The sequence below is a fragment of the Schistocerca nitens genome, chromosome 3 (assembly GCF_023898315.1).
Source record: "Schistocerca nitens isolate TAMUIC-IGC-003100 chromosome 3, iqSchNite1.1, whole genome shotgun sequence".
In the NCBI taxonomy this organism is placed as follows: Eukaryota; Metazoa; Arthropoda; class Insecta; order Orthoptera; family Acrididae; genus Schistocerca; species Schistocerca nitens.
Genome location: NC_064616.1, coordinates 235,902,280 through 235,918,685, shown reverse-complemented (window position 1 = coordinate 235,918,685; position 16,406 = coordinate 235,902,280).

Below are 16,406 nucleotides of genomic sequence, written 5' to 3'. Positions count from 1 at the left end.
GGGAAGGTTCAAATGGCTCTGAGCACTATGGGACTCAACTGCTGAGGTCATTAGTCCCCTAGAACTTAGAACTAGGTAAACCTAACTAACCTAAGGACATCACAAACATCCATGCCCGAGGCAGGATTCGAACCTGCGACCGTAGCGGTCTTGCGGTTCCAGACTGCAGCGCCTTTAACCGCACATGGAGAGGGAAGGAGCACGGCGGTGGCGGAAGTGAAGCTAGGTGAGAGGCGGAAGGAGGGATCTAGAATCATGTTCAAAATTGTCAAATTAAAATGTCAAATGGATTCCTGTTGAAGAATCTACAAGGGAAGAATAAGAGAGTCGTGGATAATGCCCAAAGGATGGGATGTGAAGGCGCTAGTACGAAAGAATTATTAGCGGACATTATGGGGTGTGTCCACCCTTCACCTTTTTCGTGAAAAGACAGTTGTGAGCAGCGAGTTTCATTCTACCACACTCTTTAGTTAAGTCACAGAACGTTTACAACAAAAGAATTTACAACAAGTTGTCTGCAAAAGTGAGCGTTGCAAATTAGAGATATAAATGTGCTGAACAGCTCAATTTCCCGCATCCCACCCACCCTCGTCGACTATCAGGGTGGGATGACCAGGTGAACCAGACGTACTGTCTTCTGTCCTTTCCGCTATACACAGCTTTCTATTTTCTCTTTCCTCCACATGTGTCTCGGGCGTCCGTCCTCTTGAACCAACGCCAGATCACCCAGTCGGAAGGCAACAGATCTAGCAATGTGCCTCTAAATACGTGGGATCTCCTAAGCTCCTGGTCCACCTTTGCCAGGAGTCGTCAGCCAGTTTCTATCGTAGTTTACATCCTTTGGGCAGATTGAGGGTGACAGTAGGTTCTGACCGAGCGGGGTGGCGCAGTGGTTAGCACACTGGACTCGCATTCGGGAGGACGACGGTTCAATCCCGTCTCCGGCCATCCTGATTTAGGTTTTCCGTGATTTCCCTAAATCGTTTCAGGCAAATGCCGGGATGGTTCCTTTGAAAGGGCACGGCCGATTTCCTTCCCCATCCTTCCCTGACCCGAGCTTGCCCTCCGTCTCTAATGACCTCGTTGTCGACGGGACGTTAAACACCACTAGCCTAACCTAACCTAAGTAGGTTCTGGTCCAGTGGGCAGTTTTAACAAGCCATCACCAACCAGAAATGGTGCTGGCGTCAGAGGTTCTGTATCATCACCCAGAGAGATTGGCCTCGAGTTTGCTGCGGCTTCAGTGATGGCCAGAGTGGTCAGAGTTTTTCTGCAGTTAATCTTGATCGTCCCAACACCCTCTCTAAGCTTCGCTTGACCGCGACCTTCATCCTCTCCCACCATCTTCCCCAACAACACGCTTGTGACGCAATGAATTTCCAAGTAATTTGTTCTTGACGAAGAAGCGATGGTTCTCTCAGGCGGTCAGTGAGTTTCATAGATCCAACAATTCTTTGTTGGTAGAGTAAAAGGTCTTTGCGTTGTCGGTGTAGATACTGTGCAGCAGTGGATGTCTACTAGCAAATCTCTGTGAAACCATCTAAAATGTGTCGATGTTCATATTAGAGCAAAGTTCTAAAGGTATTGCACATGTTGCCGCGTTAGCGAAGAGAGTCGTACAGGCCGTTTCAATTGTCATGCATATGTTGATGTGGAGAGGCCCTGAAAAGTCTATACCAGCGACAGTAAAGTGCTTAGATGGTCTCATTCGATCTGCAGGCGTAGGTGCTTCAATTTTTTGTCCTCTTGGATTCTTCATGATCTTGCATGGTAAGCACGTATACAGGACCCCTTTAATGGTGTGAGAACCTTTAAGTATCCAAAATTCACTCCAAAGGTTTGATAACACAATTCTGACACCAAGATGGCGATCAACGTGTTTGTTAAATGTGGGGTGTCCCGTAAATTGATGTAACCACTCGGAGTATCGGATGTCGTTGTTCCGAGACGGATGAGTCCATCATCAATGAACAGATGAAAGCGTCCAATTTTAGATTCTTGGGGGATCGGTTAACCGTTCTGGAGTGCACGAAATTCCCACGTGAAACATTTGTGTTAGGCTGTTTTAATCCAGTAAGTGCTTGCACTTGTAAGCTCTGTTGTTGTAAACTCTTCAGCAAGATTTACTTTGTGACGAATGTTATGTGTGAATCGAAGAATCCAACCCATCGTGCGATTTAATCTTCAGCAGGAAGTGAATTAGGAAATGTTTATGATGCCAAGAGGTTTTCTACATTTTTCCTTTCTTGCGGGAGATCATGACTCATGTTTGGAGTACCAGATGGCCAACTTCTTCAGGGCGTGTAAGCCATGGTGGTCCCTTCCACCAAACATGTGAAGATTGGATTTGATTACCAATAAGGCCCCGCTTTAGGTGATCCGCTGCGTTGTCAGGTCCAGAACAATGTCTCCACTGACTAGGAGACGTGTGTTTATGAATATCTGTCACTCTATTGCAGATGAAAGTCTTCCATCGATTCGCGTAACTGCGTATCCAGCCCAAGGTCATTGTGGGTCCCGTCCACAAAGTTGCCTGAGTAATGTCGTACACTGCAGCTTAGTAATAGTCCTCCCACAAGTTCACCTAGACGTTTCAGACGTGGTAACATTATCCTTTTGGCAGGTACAAGTCTGTTCTTGTTACAGTCTCAATGAATCATTGTGTTGTCGTGTAGAACATTGTGGATGAACAGAACTGCCCTGTACTGTCGTACCGAAGCTTCAAAAATACTTGAATTAGAACAGCGTGATCTTTAGTAGTTAATATCCATTGCGGGATACGGAGAGATAGCGGTACAATGGACACCCAAGTATTCCATCGTGTTGCCAGATCGTTGGACAGCAATTATTCCAATCAGTTCCCCTACACCATTTTTCTTGGAATAATAGTTTTGCCATGATTCATACTTGACAGAATAGCCCTAGTCGTAATATTTAGTTGTAGTCTGTTTTACTTTGCTTTTTGTAGTAGGTGTATCAAATAAATTTTCTGTGACATCATCCGTGTTAATGTATAAGCTGTCGATTGCTGTGTCCCAGTACACGCCTAAAGCTTGAGTAGCTGCAATGATCTCTCACACTTCGGTTTTTCGTATGTTCTGTAACTAATTTGAAGAAGTGGCCCATTGCGCTAATACACTAAAGCGCCAAAGAACCTTGTACAGGCATGCGTATTCAAATACAGAGATATGTAAACAGGCAGAGTATGGCGCTGCGGGCGGCAACGCCTATATAAAACAAGTGTCTGGCGCAGTTGTTAGATCGGCTACTGCTGCTACATTGGCAGGTTAACATGACTTACGTGAGCCTGAACGTGGTGGTATAGTCGGCGCACGAGCGATGGGACACTGCCTCTCCGAGGCAGCGATGATGTGCACCGTGAATTTCAGGAATCCCGTTAAACATCGAATTTCCGACATCGCTGCGACCGGAAAAAGATCCTGCATGAATGGGATCAACGACGACTGAAGAGAATCGTTCAACGTGACAGAAGTGCAACGCTTACGCATACTGCTGCAGATTTCAATGCTGGGCCATCAACAAGTGTCAGCGGGCGAACCATTCAACGAAACATCATCGATATGGGCTTTCGTGTACTCTTGATGACTGCACGACACAAAGCTTTACGCGACGCCTGGTCCTGTCGACTGGAAACATGTTGCCTGGTCGGACGAGTCTCGTTTCCAATTGTATCGAGCCGATGGACGTGTACGGGTAAGGCCACAGCTTCACGAATCCTTGGACCCTGTATATCAGCAGGGGACTGTTCAGGCTGGTGGAGACTCTGTAATGGAGTGGGGCGTGTGCAGTTGGAGTGCTATGGGACCCCTGATTCGTCCATACAGGGTGTTACAAAAAGGTACGGTCAAACTTTCAGGAAAAGTTCCTCACATACAAATAAAGAAAATATGTTATGTGGACATGTGTCCGTAAACGCTTGATTTCCATGTTAGAGCTCATTTTAGTTTCTTCAGTATGTACTGTACTTCCTCGATTCACCGCCAGTTGGCCCAATTGAAGGAAGGTAATGTTCACTTCGGTGCTTGTGTTGACATGCGACTCATTGCTCTACAGTACTAGCATCAAGAACATCAGTACGTAGCATCAACAGGTTAGTGTTCATCATGAACGTGGTTTTGCAGTCAGTGAATGTTTACAAATGCGTAGTTGGCATGTATGGATTAGCACGGGGCAATAGCAGTGGTGCGGTACGTCTGTATCGAGACACATTTCCAGAAAGAAGGTGTCCCGACAGGAAGACGTTCGAAGCAATTGATCGGCGTCTTAGGGAGCACGGAACATTCCAACCTATGACTCGCGACTGGGGATGACCTAGAACGACGAGGACACCTGCAATGGACGAGGCAATTCTTCGTGCAGTTGACGATAACCCTAATGCCAGCGTCAGAGAAGTTGCTGCTGTACAAGGTAACGTTGACCACGCCACTGTATAGAGAGTGCTACGGGAGAACCAGTTGTTTCCGTACCATGTACAGCGTGTGCAGGCACTATCAGCAGCTGATCGGCCTCCACGGGTACACTTCTGCGTATGGTTCATCCAACCATGTGTCAATCCACATTTCAGTGCAAATGTTCTCTTTACGGATGAGGCTTCATTCCAACGTGATCAAATTGTAAATTTGCACAATCAACATGTGTGGGCTGATGAGAATCCGCACGCAATTGTGCAATCACGTCATCAACACAGATTTTCTGTGAACGTTTGGGCAGGCATTGTTGGTGATGTCTTGATTTTGCTCCATGTTCTTCCACGTTATCATGAATTCATACGGGATACTCTACCTGTGCTGGTAGAACATGAGGCTTTACAAGTACGACACAACATGTGGTTCATGCACGATGGAGCTCCTTCCCATTTCAGTCGAAGTGTTCGTACGCTTCTCAACAACAGATTCGGTGACCGATGGATTGGTAGAGGCGGACCAATTCCATGGCCTCCACGCTCTCCTGACTTCAACTCTCTCGACTTCCATTTATGGGGGCATTTAAAAGCTCTTCTCTACGCATCCCCGGTACCAAATGTAGAGACTCTTCGTGCTCGTATTGTGGACGGCTGTGATACAATACGCCATTCTCCAGGGCTGCATCAGCGCATCAGGGATTCCATGCGACGGAGGGTGGATGCATGTATCCTCGCTAACGGCGTACATTTTGCACATTTCCTGTAAGAAAGTGTTTGAAGTCACGCTGGTACGTTCTGTTGCTGTGTGTTTCCATTCCATGATTAATGTGATTTGAAGAGAAGTAATAAAATGAGCTCCAACATGGAAAGCAAGCGTTTCCGGACACATGTCCACATAACATATTTTCTTTCTTTGTTTGTAAGGAATGTTTCCTGAAAGTTTGGCCGTAGCTTTTTATAACACCCTGTATACGTCTCTGACAGGTGACACCTACGTAAGCATCCTGTCTGATCACCCGCATCCATTCATGTCCATTGTGTATTCCGACGGACTTGGGCAGTTGCAACAGGACAATGCGGCACCCCACACGTCCAGATTGATACAGAGTGGCTTCAGGAACACTCTTCTGAGTTTAAACACTTCCGCTGGCCACCAAACACCCCAGACATGAACATGATTGAGCATATCTGGGATGCCTTGTAACGTGCTGTTCGGAAGAATCTCCACTCCTTCGTACTATAACTGATTTATTGACAGGCCTAAAGAGAAACAGGTTAAATGTGCAGGTGAAAAAACAGAGCAATGTGAGGTGCCCATTGGTTTGAAAGATGTACGAGCAGAATTTATTGCATATCAGAAAACATTTATTTGGGAAATACTGTACACTTGCAAAGAAGGTAAAGAAAGAATCTGATGGTTTTTTGAAATACAACATCCGCAGTACGATATTCAAATAAATAATGTGCACATATAATCTCAAACTTTGCTTGTGTTTAATTTCATATCACTGTCATTATAGTCCAAGTATTACACTTATTAATATCATTACCTCCAATGCTGCGCAGAAAATTTCCTGTCGTAATCAAACTGAATGATAATGTTCTATTTCATGGGGATATATTTGGCTTGTCAGTACCTCACATAGTCCGTATCATGGCAGGGTGGGTGAAATGTCTTCTTCAGAATGTCTTTGTTGAAGGTAACTTGTCCCGTGAAGACGCAAAAGAAAACCTGAAGAAGAAGAAGAAGAAGAAGAAGAAGAAGAATGGAATACTCCTTCCTGACAATATATGAATAATTATTGTACGTCCATGCAATTCTGGCAAGAATAATGTTCTCATGACGCTGCTAACACGCATAGATGGAGTCCGATTTGAACATGTTTGTGTATTTTCGAAGACACCGTTTCAGCCCAATTATCGGCCATTTCAGGAGATACTGCGTATTGAAAAATGCGTTACGCACCTGAGAAAGTAAAGCCAAATTCTGCGTTCATATTTGACGATATTGCTGTGGAAAACCAAGACCAAATTCGAAAATATTTATGTTTTGGTTGTCATATGGGTGCTGATGTATTTCATCTAAGCCAAACATATTCCGTAATCCCAAAACTGTTAGTTAGGAAAAATGGAAACCTCATTATAACCTTCAAACGATACAATGTGAATTTAAAACACATTTACGAAGTGAATGTAGGAACTGACATGTCATCAAATGATTCTGTAAAGATATGTGCCGACTGGTGGAATCATTCACAGTATGGGTTTATCGTCATTGATAAAACAAGAAAACTGGATGATGATAGGTATAGGCGAAACTTCCAAGAGTTTCTATATATATATAGACTGGTAAGAGAGGTGAGTGCAGCAGTATACGCTCACCATGGACAAATTCGTGCTCGTATCTGGCTCTCAACCTGAGAGAACGAGTGTGCATAGACATATCATTCGCTTGTACATCGATGCAAAAATTCAGACTATCGTGCATAAAGTTGGAGGTGTGCGCAGCGAGCTACAGGCGTATTACAAGACTCTTCTGAGAATCAACAATGCGTTAAATGAGTTAGTTAATGAAATCGGTAGGAAAGTAACCGATTTAACTCAAAAGGTTGAGGTTATTGCGGGCAAAATAGATGTAGAAGCCCTTGTTATTGAGAAGGGAGAGCAGGCACATACCAAGAGGAAGAAGAGCGGATATATAAAGCCTCACACAGCAGATAAGTCTGATTAGTACACCGAGATGTCAACAAAGCAGGAAGTTATTCAGGCTTGGAATGCTGTTCGAGAGAAATTACGGTTGCTACGGTTAGGGCATATGGATCGGCAGGGAACGCTAAGAGAGACCTTTAAGCTGGTTACTGAATCTCTCAGGTGACTCTCAGCAAAAACAAAACCACACGATAACGATGGTGTTGCCATCCGTCATGCCCCAAGCCAAATAGATAGAACATTCGGCGTCAACAGGGGAAGACCGTACATGCTGGGTATGCAGCCTATAAATGTAACTGATGGCACAATACAGATTGGTGATACGCAGTTTGAGAGAACACCAGGCTTATTGAATCTTTCTTTCCTAATATCCACAAAAAAACCATAAATGACTTAGTTACTGACAGGGGAAAGTACCGTGAAATATTGGCTCAAATGGCTCTGAGCACTATGGGACTTTACATCTGTGGTCATCAGTCCCCTAGAACTTAGAACTAGTTAAACCCAACTAACCTAAGGACATCACACACATCCATGCCCGAGGCAGGATTCGAACCTGCGACCGTAGCGGTCACGCGGTTCCAGACTGAAGCACCTAGAACCGCACGGCCACACCGGCCGGCCGTGAAATATTTCATTTGACTGATGTACATAAGATCGCAAAGAGCTAGAGCAAAAATAAATATAAAACCATTTTAGAAACAGTACTTGGTGGTGAAAACAACTACAGCAGCAGCGGTGATGGTATTGACATTGAGCATAAAGCAGTAAACAATCGAATCCCGTAGTACATATATTTTGATGTCCTCAACATGTCGTGGGCCTTTTATAAATAAAATATTTTGAATTTAAAATCTTAAAAATTCTTACAGCTTTTAAAGAACTATAAAAGTTTAAACGATGTTTAAAAATTTTCATAATCGAGAATCATTCTAGCAAAGGCGCCAAGAAGAGGAGGTAAGGGGGACAGGGCGAATGAATCGGGCTATTCATTTAAGAAATCAAAGCTAGCCAAAATGGCTATATGCCTTAACTTTCTTAACGTACGGTTGATCTCCCGTTGTTCGAAGATGTTAAGAACTTTCCCTTTGCGCTCCGGAAGCAAAATTGTAAAACCACATCTAATACCAAAAACTGAGTAACCTGTTCCGGATAAACGTGAACTCAAGTCAGAGCTGGAATCCGAACCAGAAATACGTTTCTTAAACATAACTTCCTAGGACCTTCCAGTTTGACCCACATATTTCGACTGACAATCACTGTTGATGTTGTAAACACCTGACGACTCGTTAACCTCGAGTTTTGTCCTCGATCTGTGTTTAAACTTCAGTCCATAATTCCTAGGAATGAAATATGCTGGGTCAGTACCTTCTGTAGCCAACTGTACACCCATTCTGTTTGAAACCGTTCCATAGCACAGAATACTAGGATAAGAAAAAATCCTAGGGCCATTCTCCTCCACGGGGAGTATTGAAGATGAAACATCCTGTTGATCCTGAGCCGGAGCAGTTCTACGGCTCTTTCCATTTTCCTTTTTTAGAAGGCTCTTGTTAATACTCGGGGCAAAATCAGCGTGGTAGACATTAGAACCTGCTACGAACTGGATAGCCCGATATTAGCGTTCATAAGCTACTTTATGTAATGGGGCCTTACGTAATCCATGAAGCACTGACCGGAAACCTGCCTTTTTATACTCCAGAGGGTAGGAGGAAAAGCTGTGAATAGCCAAATCCGTGGTTGCTCTTTTCTTATAAATGTCGTTTCTCAAAACGATTCCCTGACATAGTGACTGACATGTCCAAAATTGGTAACATTCCATTTCTGGACACTACGTTAGGGGAATTGTTTAGAGAATTACATTTATAGCAACCAATAACCACTAATTTGGTTCTTCACAGCTCTTCCTATCACCCTCTAGAGTACAAAAAGGCAGCTTTCCGGTCAATGCTGTTTATAGATTACGTAATGCCTCATTACGTAAACTAGCACATGAAAGCGAATGTAGGGCCATCCACTTCATAGCACGTTCTGATCGATACCATGTATATTTTGTCCCGATGACAAGAGCCTTCTAAAAAAAGGAAATAGCCGTAGGACTTCTCTGGCACAGGATCAACAGGATATTTCATCTTCATTACTTAGCGTGGAGGAGAATGGCCCTAGGGTCTTTTCTTATCATTGTATTCAGTACTATGGAACGGTTTCAAATAGAGTGGGTATACAGTTGGCTACAAAAGATATTGTCCCCGCACATTTCATACCTAGGAATAACACGCTGAGGTTTAAACACAGGTAAAGGATGAAACGAGAACCCCAGAAGGCGTCAGGTGTTTACAACATCACAAGTGGTGATTTTCAGACGAAATATATGGGCCAAACTGGAAGGTCGTTGGAAGTTAGGTTTAAGGAACGCATTTCTGGTTCGGATTCCAGTTGTGCCTTGCGTTCACATTTATCCAGAACGTGTCACTCAGCTTCTGGTATTACATGTCGTTTTAAAATCTTGCATACGGGACGCAAGGGTAACGTTGTTAATATATTCGACCTGTAGGAGATATGCCGTGCATTAAGATAATCTTCAAACCAAGGCATAATTAAGGTATAAAGCCATTTTGGCTAGCTTTCCTTACTTAAATGAATGGTGTGATTCATTTTCGCTGCCCTCTTACCTCCTCTTCCTTGGTGCCTTTGCTGGAACGATTCTCGACTATGAAAATTTTTAAGAATCGTTCAAATTTCTTTTTTTAGTTTTTTAAATATTGTAAGAAATTTTAAGATTTTAAATTCGAAACGTTATGTCTGTAAATGGCCCACAACAGGTTCTAGGCTTTTATCCCTATGTCTGTGAGTTATTAATATGTTTATTTTTGTACGCTCGATTCCCAACTGTTTCCTTAATGTTCATCGGATGATATTTACGCTTCCGCGCATGCGCCGCGTCTCTCGGGGCTATGTTTTCATAACCTGCTAGTTCATGCATGGCAGTTGCAGCATTCCGTTACGGCGCGGCTTCGGCTGATGTACCGTTTATTCTATACTGCGCCTTTGCCCCTCCTCCATTTCTTTTCGGTGCTTTTTATAACTTACTCTCTCGTCCGATTTGTTAATAGGTTCGAGTTTCACGCCGAATTTTTAACCCTTGACTATCGGTTTATGTGCAACTTCCCGAATTTTAAAGAAAGGGTTGGGCTCGGTCTGTAAAATAGGCTTGACTACCATAAGTCTTCGGGATACTTGTTATCACCGTGATATGGTCTTTGCGTAACACTGCCCACAGTATCTTTCTTGTTTTTTACTCAGATTTGCACCTAATGATGTAATTTAAAATAAGAAACCGCCGTGGCTTTAATAAAGGATTTAGAATAGCTGCGGCGGATTTTATTCAATACGCTTTTGTTTTTCATTTCTTGTTAGTGTAAGCAACTTCACAGTACACTTCAGAGTGGTTTGCTTAATATGGATGTAGAGGAAATGCGCTGTTCTATGTTGCGTTTCAAGAGCTGGCTGGACAGTCCTGGCGATACGTGCTGTCATATGCCCTCCGATTTCACTACGTCATGCGCGACGGTGTCAGCGTTGGCAGGCTGTAAACAGTTTCTGGTTTCTGCATGGCTGGGCGCCGCCTGGCGGGGTAACGCGTTGCTATCCGCTCACATTGGCCGGGTGCGACACTGCGTACAGGGAAGCATCAGGTGCGCGCGCCTTGTGGACGCGCATATCTGACCATCTGGACAGCTGCCTGCCTGCCCGTTGCTCGTAGCGGAGGGTCGCGGAATCGGATCCTGTTCCGTCACACGGCGCCCACGCATCGCCAGCCGGCTTTGTTCCGCCGCGACATCATCCTCATCGCAGCCTGAAGATGGAGGCAGTGAGTGTTCAACTGTTATTGCTCTAGGCCACCGCGAGACTACTCAGCCGGAAAACGAAATAAAAAGACCCGAGAATATCTACTTTAAATTTAGTTTTATTTGCAGCTTAACAGTGTCGCGAAATGGAGCCTGGCAACTCCACTTTCATTGAAGCAGCATTTGCCAAACAATATCTACATCTACATACTTTCTCCGCAAGCCACTGTACGGTAAACATGGCGGAAGATACCTTTCACTACTGTTATTCCCTCTCCGGTACCACTCACAAATGGAGAGAGAGGGAAAGGTTACTGTCTATACACCTCTGTACAAGCCGTAATTTCTTTTATATTGTCTTCGTGGTCCTTACGGGAAATGTACGTTGGCGGCAGTACAATTGTACCGTAGTCAGCCACAAATTCCTCATCCCCAAATTTTCTCAATAGTGTTTAGCGAAAATAATGTCGTCTTCCATCCAGGGATACCCATTTGAGCCAACGAAACATCTCCGTAATGGTCGCGTATCGATCGAACCAACCGGTAACAAATTTACAACACGCCACTGAACTGCTTCCAGATCTTCCTTTAATCCGACGTGGCGGGAATCCCAAGCATTCTCTCAATAATCCGAAGACGACCATTCGCTCTCCCTCCTACCGACCTTACGCTTTGCAACGTTGCGCCTGTATATTTAATCGATGTTACTGTACCAAGCAGGAAGTCCCTAATACTGTATTTGATAATTAGAGCATTGTTTTGCCACATCATCCACATCAACTTACAGTTCTCTACATTCAGAGCACACAACAAATAGATGTGTCTAAGTAATTATGTATCCCTCTGTACTTTCCAGTACAGGTATACGACAGAATCATCAGCAAACAGTCTCAGATTGCTGCCCACCGTATCCGTCAAGTCGCTTATGTATAAAGGTGAGTTTCGCACGACCTATGCTTTCTAAACCGTTGCCAATTTGAGGACTGAAGCTTCTGACTCAAGAAACTTTATTATGTTTGATCTTAGAACATGCTTAAGAATTCTGCAGTGGACAGATGTTAGGGATATTGGTCTGTAATTTTGCTGGTCCGTTCGTTTGCCATTCTTATATGCGAAAGTCACCTGTGGCCTTTTTCCGTCGCTTGGAACTTCGCGCTGGATTTGAGATTGACGATAAATGCAAGCTAAGTAAGGGTCCAATGACGAAGAGTAATTAGTATATATTGGAATTAAGAATCCATCCGAACTTGGCGACTTTCCTGTTTTCAATTGTATCAGTTGCTTCTCAACACTAGGGATTATTTCTATATCTTTCGCAACGGTTAAACGATGGTATGACTGTAGGATCCTCCGTGAATGGAGATTTAACCTTGATATTTAAAACTTCAGCTTTATTTTTGCTCTATACTGTTACCACACCATTTCTTTTCCGACGAGTCACTGGATAGAATCCTTCGACCAACATACTAATTTAACTTTGGACAGAATTTTCTCGGATTCTCGCCAAGATCTTTCGGTAAGACATGACGGGGGACGTTGTATGCTTCACACAACAGTCTTTTTATACACGTCAGATTTTCTAATATTGCCACTTCTTTGTTTTTTGGACCGGGAATGAAACAATATCTGCTTCCTCAGCATTTTCCTGATTTTGTTATTAAATCATAGCGGGTCATTTCCGCCTCGGCACATACGACTCCAGAGCGCGATTTACAGTCGGGTTAAATCTGGCCACAGTTCCTCTATGCCCGTCATATCGGAACTAAATGATGTCCATTCACTGTCTTAGTAGGATGCTAACAACTGCTAATCTGCTCTTTCTAGCATACAAATTCTCCCAATATTCTTGATGGATCTGTTAACTTTGAAAATCATCGTCGCTGTGATATCATGATCACTGATACCTGTCTCTCTACTGACACTTCTTTGTAGCTAGAAGGTAAAGAATATTTCCATTGGGTGTGGGTTGGTTCAAATGGCTCTGAGCACTATGGGACTTACCTTCTGAGGTAATCAGTCCCTTAGAACTGAGAACTACTTAAACCTAACTAACCTAAGGACATCACACACATCCATACCCAAGGCAGGATTCTAACCTGCGACCGTTGTAGTCGCGCGGTTCCAGACTGTAGCGGCTAGAGCCGCTTGGACACCCCGGCCGGCGATGTGGGTTGTCGAACTAGCTGTTCAAGAAAATTTTCGTAAAATCTGCTCAGATCCACAATACAAAACTGCCTGTCTGTACCACCTGCAATGAATCTACAGAGGTCCCAGGCTATATTCTGTAAGTTAAAGTCGCATTTCCGCGCTGTTGAGTGCAGACTTTCTTTGAATGATTCTACCACTGTTACGGCGGAATCGCGTGGCCAGTAAAAACATACGATGATTATCTTGTTCACTTGAGCCGGTTACACACATCCACATGAATTTCGCAGTCAGACCTGTATAGGCACAATACTTTTGTCCGCTGCCGTTAACAGTCCCCCATCTATGGTGTCTAACCTGACTTTTCGATATACATTCCACGCCTCGCTTAGTATTTCACTGCTTTCTATTTTGGGTTTCATCCAGCTTTCGGTTCCGAGTGTAATTTGAACGATACAACTTTTTTGTAGAGCGCTAAATTCAGGTAATTTGATACGAATGCTCCGATAAAACAAGCCGTTATAATTTTGATAGTCGAAGTGTCAGTATTTTGTACGCGGTCTGATTTAGCCCTACGCGGTCGGCGAAAGAGCATTCAACAGAAGACCTCAATTTATCGCATAGCCTTTTTCCTTAAAGAAAAAAGAAATGTACGCTCCGCACGTATTCTGCTATCCTAGCCGACTAGCTGCTGTCTCTATATAGTGCAGTACAACACTGACTTGTCATGGCGAGTCCTACAACTCTCCACCCCATAACGCAAGTCTACAAATCTTCTAACATTCTGCGTGGTGTCTGTTTGTTCTATATCGTGTCTCCCTACCACTTTCGCGCAACGACACTCTGAGCGTGTTTTTTAGGGAATTGACTAGTTTGAACCTGGGACCTGTTGCTGGTAAGGAGACGTCAGACCACACATGACATTTAGAGTTTAGAAGAGTTCAGTGAGACTAGCGATGATATAACCAAATACTTAATGATTTCAGTGTCAGCTCCACTGCACTCCGCCGGCCGAAGTGGCCGTGCGGTTAAAGGCGCTGCAGTCTGGAACCGCAAGACCGCGACGGTCGCAGGTTCGAATCCCGCCTCGGGCATGGATGTTTGTGGTGTCCTTAGGTTAGTTAGGTTTAACTAGTTCTAAGTTCTAGGGGACTAATGACCTCAGCAGTTGGGTCCCATAGTGCTCAGAGCCATTTGAACCATTCCACTGCACTCCCTGTAAAAGAATCTTAATACTAACTAAATTTAGTGGAAGGTGTTCAAGGCTTTCCTACTTCTAGTTAGCTGGTAAAATAACGTCGAAAAAGCAGTTAAATTTACCATTGGAAATTTTATTCTACTCACAAAACATTGTTTATAAATTGTACTATTGATAAAAGGAAGTGTTTTAATACAGGATGATAGAAACCAACTGCGTTCAACAAAAATGTGAACGAATATTCCCTGAGTGGGTTTTAAAGTTCTACAATGGATCGAAGGATGACCTATGCCATATCACATCTATAATCTAGGTTTAAATTAAGTTTCACAAGAGAGAAAACTATCAATGGTCAACAGTGACCCTCAATTATCTTTAATTACTTAACTAACTTGTCGTAAATTACAGTGGCTGATGTGGCTTCTTGTTAACTATATAACAGAAAAATCATCGCGTTTTAGATTTTTACTTCAAGTGGCAAATGTGAACACCATGAGCTTTAATTGACGATCGACACTAGTATTACGCAAAAAGGGGGTGTAACAGATGAGACTTCTGCAGTTCTGAGTGAAGCTTTATGCGCTGTTATGCGGCATCGCGTGCGGTCATTACCTTGTCGGTGTTCGTCAGGGGGCAGCGGGCAGCACAGCTCCGCTCACCTCGCCGTCTCTGAAGCAACTCTCGTCCTAACTTCTCCTTACTACAATTTACCGACGCTGGTTTAAAAAAAACTATCCGGCTGTGTTTTCATCTGACCAGTCAGGGTCTCAATGTTAACCTTAAGCTCCGCCTACAAAAATTCTGTCAATCCAATGAGAAACATTATACTTTTCGTGGTGGGGCAATGTTTTTAAAGTTTGCAACGTAACAGAGACGCTAAAAAGTCTCACGCTAAAACATGCGGCTGGGCTAGCCCTTTTTGTGTTATCGTAAGATCTATACTGTTCTTCTGGAGGGCACTAGCTTTTAACATGGGCTGGGGGGTGGTCCTAGCGGTTAGCTGGCGACGTGGGTGTCAGTCCCTTATCGTAGGGCCTTCCAGCTTAACATGGTTCTGCTCTCGGCTTCTGTTCTCGCTTCTCCCCTGGGAACTGCGTCTGTCTCACGGTGGGAAGGTATAACATGCATTTAGGCATTCTTGAGTTAGTCTGTGGTATTCCATTTGCTCACTCGTTACTCGTGTTACTTTGGTTAATTTAATGTCATGATTTATTCGGAGCTATGTGACATACTACTGGATTTGCTTATCATGTCAGGGTTTTCATGGAAGGTGTTGGATTTGCCTGACACCTTACAGTGGTTAGGAGCTTCCCCTGAAGTAACCAATTTGCAACAGTTCGCTGTGTCACAATGGTGCCAACTGCTGCGCAGATTGCTGCTGCTGATGCAGTACAATGTGCCAGAGCCATACAGCGTACACGGTGGTCTTCCCTCTCGGCTATGCGACGTGGACCTCCGGAGCCCGGTCATCTCGCCACCGTGCACTCTCGTGACCACAGCTACCAGCAATCGTGTACAGTGGTTATATTCCTGCCAAATCTTTCTGCAGTATCGCAGAAGAAACATCCAGCTTCTTGTAGTCCTATTGCACTACCTCGTTCAAACTCAATGAGATGCTGATAATGGTGTCTTTGTCGCCTTAAAGGCATTCTTGGCTAACATCAACTCACCCCGTCCAGCGTCATAGGTAAATAACGCTCACGAGCCTTACAGCGTGTATTTAAAGCAAACCTAATTTTCATCCTCATAGTGGCTCTACTAGCGACATTCCTACGCGACTGGGGCAAAATTTAAATAACCATCTTTCAAATGTAGAACACGCCTAGCAACTTTCATTTATGTCGCTCAACTCGTTCTTGGTGTTGTGACTTTTTTTACCATCAGTGTATTTGTTGCAAATAGTCAGTAGCTAAGAAGAAATAAATTAAAATGTCATCCATGATGTGAAAGTTTTTCACGCATCTCAATTTTTGTGAAGTCATATCTTCTGGACTGTGTGTTGTACAATGAGACATGTTTGCATGTACAGTCGTGCTCAAAAGTATCTGAACGACCTGAATTGCATTTCGCCTGATTCGCATGGAAC